Source organism: Propithecus coquereli, unplaced genomic scaffold, assembly GCF_000956105.1.
Source record: "Propithecus coquereli isolate 6110/MARCELLA unplaced genomic scaffold, Pcoq_1.0 Scaffold18, whole genome shotgun sequence".
In the NCBI taxonomy this organism is placed as follows: Eukaryota; Metazoa; Chordata; class Mammalia; order Primates; family Indriidae; genus Propithecus; species Propithecus coquereli.
Window position 1 is genome coordinate 9,696,881 of NW_012142745.1, and position 3,374 is coordinate 9,700,254.

Genomic DNA, 3,374 nt, shown 5'->3' on the forward strand with positions numbered 1-3,374 from the left:
GGAAACTATGCCTCATTTCTGTGGTGACCATGTATGTCGCTACAGTATGTCCATGTCATATTCTTGATAACCTCATGTGATGTTATACAAAGTCTGTGTCACTTCCTTGATAACCATTTATAAATATATATGTGGGCTTTTTTGGTCATCTCCTTAATAACTACCATTGACTTTCAAACAACGTGGGGGGCTTAGGGAAATGAACCACCATGTAGTTGAAAGTCTGCATGTAAGTTTTGACTCTCCCAAAACTTAACTACTAATAGCCTACTGTTGACTAGGATGCCTCACTGATAACACAAATAATCAATTAACACATGTATGTATGTTATTAAATACATGTATCATATACTATATTCTTACAATAAAGTAAGCCAGAGAAAGAAGATATTATTAAGAAAATCATAAGGAAGAAAAAATATGTTAACTATTCATTAAGTGGAAGTGGATCATCATAAAGGCCTTCATCCTTGTCATCTTCATGTTAAGTAGACTGAGGAGGAGAAGGAGGAGGGGCAGGAGGAGTTAGTCTTGCTGTCTAAGGGGTGGCAGAGGCAGAAGAAACTCCACGTATAAGTGAACCTACACAGCTCACACCCATGTTGTTCAAAAGTCAACTGCTATGTATGGTACTATACTGCGTTGGCCTAATCAACTTGACTGCCATTAATGGTGCCATAATCTCCTTTACAACTCCGTGTCCTGCTCCACTCTGTCTCCAAATCGTTGGGATAAACATATATGATGCTATGCTATACATCATCTTTTCAATTGCCACTTATGATTCTATACCATGTCTGTGTCATCTTATTGATAACTGCATATGGTGCTGAACTAGGTGTGCCTCAATTCCATGAAGGTCACATGTGATGCTACACCATATCTATCATCTCCCTGTTGACCATGTGTGACATTATATTGTGTCTGTCTCATCCCCTCAATGACCATGTATTCATTATTATTCTGTTATACATTGTATCATCATCTCTTTGAAAGTCATGTATTATGCTACATTGTTTCCATTTATTCCTTTAAAACCATGTTTGATGCTAAGCAATATCTGCATCATATCCTTGAGAACTACTTATGACACTACAATGTCTGTGTTATCTCTTTGATGACAATGCATGATACTATTCTATGTCTATGCCATATTCTGATCACCAAATAAGAGACTGCATTGTATATTTGCCATTTCCCTGATGACCAGGTAAGTGCAACACTATCTGCATCATCTTGTTGATTACTGTGTGTTATAATACACTATACTTGCATCATCTTAAAGATCATACATGATGTTATCCTATACCTGATTGCCACTTATGATATATACTATGTCAGCATCATATCCTTGATAACGAGGTATGAGTCATCTTGTTGACAAATACATGTGATGCTACACTGTGTCTGCGTCATCTCATTGAAAGCCACATGCAATGCTGTATGATGTCTGTATTGACTCATTGACAACCATCTGTACTGGTGTACTGTGTGTTCATCATGTCCTGGGTAACATTTCATGAAACTAAACAACAATTCATCTCCATTACAACCATGTATGATGTTATAGTATATATCATCTCTTGACAACCACATATGATGATTCATTATGTCTGTGCTATTTGCCTGACAAATATTTATGATGCTACCCTTTGTCTGCAGCATATTCCTGAGAAACATGTGTAATACTACACAATTTCTATGTTACCTCCCTGACCACTCCCTGTTCAACACTGCACTATCTCTACGCCATGTCCTTGATAACCATGTGATACTGTACTATGTTTGCATTATCTATCTCCTTGGCAAGCATATATGATACTATGCTAAGCTTATGTCATCTCATGATATCACACACCATGTGTGATGCTATTCTCTGAGTCACTATTTTGATAACACAGTATGATTCAGTGCTATATGTCATCTTCCTGAAGACCATAATGTTACGTGACATCTGTATTATGTACCTGATGACCATGTATGAAACTACACCAAGTCTATGTTATTCCTCGATGACCACGTATGATACTCTATTCTGTCTACGTCATATATCTGATACTATATTTTAATTTACATTTTGTCATCCCCTTTATAATCATGTAGAACGCTATACTATATCTTTATTCAATTCTTTATAACCATGTATGATACTATCCCACGTCTGAGTCATTTCTTAGAAATCCATGTATGATGCTATATTTCTACTTCATCTCCTTAATGAACATGTCTGCAGGGCTCAATATGTTGGCATTATCTCCTTTAGAAAAGTGCATGATTCTACGTTATGTCTGGTTCATCTCTTTGAATCTGCTTATGACACTGTACTGTGTTATGTCATCCCCTTGAGAACTATATATGATGCTACATTATGCATCATCTCCACTGTGAGCATGTATGATGCTACACTGTTCGTGTTGACAACTCAATAACCTTGTGTGATGATAAAGTATGTTATCTCATCGACTTCCATTTATGGTGCTACACTATGCTCACATCATCTCCCCGAGAACCATCTATGATACTTGTATTAGTCAGGATTCTCCGGAAAAACAGAACCAATATTGTACATATATGTATATAGATATACGAGGAGGGATTTATCATGGGATTTGGGTCATGTGATTTTGGAAGCTGAGAAATCTCACCATATGTCATCTGTAAGCTAGAGAACCAGGAAAGCCAGTGTTGGAATTCAGTCCACGTCTGCATCTGGATCATCTCATTGATGATCATGTTCGGTGCTGCACTATGTATACCTCATCCTCTTGATTCTTAACTATGCCTGCATCATCTCCTTGTCAACGACATGTGACACTGTATTCTAGGTCATCTCCTTGATGATAACACTGTAACTGCATCATCTCCCCGATGGTTACATTTGACCCTCAACTATATTTGTTTCATCTCTCTGAAGACTAAGTATGACACTAAGCTGTGTCTGTGTCATCTCCCTCATGACCATGCATGACACTACCTTATGTCTATATCATCTCTGTGATGACCATATATGCCAACACTTGATATTTCTCTGATGATCAGTGATGTTGGGTACCTTTTCATATATCTGTTGGCCATTTGTAGATCTTCTTTGGAAAAATGTCTATTCAGGTCCTTTGCCCATTTTTAATTGAACTGCTTGGTTTTTGGTTTTTTTTTTTTGCTATTTAGTTGTGTGATATATATTTTGAATATTAACCCCTTAACCCCTTATCATATATATGATTTTCAAATATATTCTCCCATTTCATAGGTCATCTTTTCATTTTGTTGATAATTTCCTTTGCTATGCAGAAGCTTTTTAGTTTTATGTAGTCTCATTTGTTTACTTTTGCTTTTTCTGCCTGTGCTTTTGGTGTCATATCCAAAAAATCATT

General features: G+C 36.7%; 1 protein-coding gene across 1 annotated transcript in view; it reads left to right on the forward strand.

Moving 5' to 3' along the window:
- DAW1 (dynein assembly factor with WDR repeat domains 1) overlaps nucleotides 1-3,374 on the forward strand; it is an 89,465-nt gene that overhangs the window by 78,306 nt on the left and 7,785 nt on the right. The window lies entirely within an intron of this gene.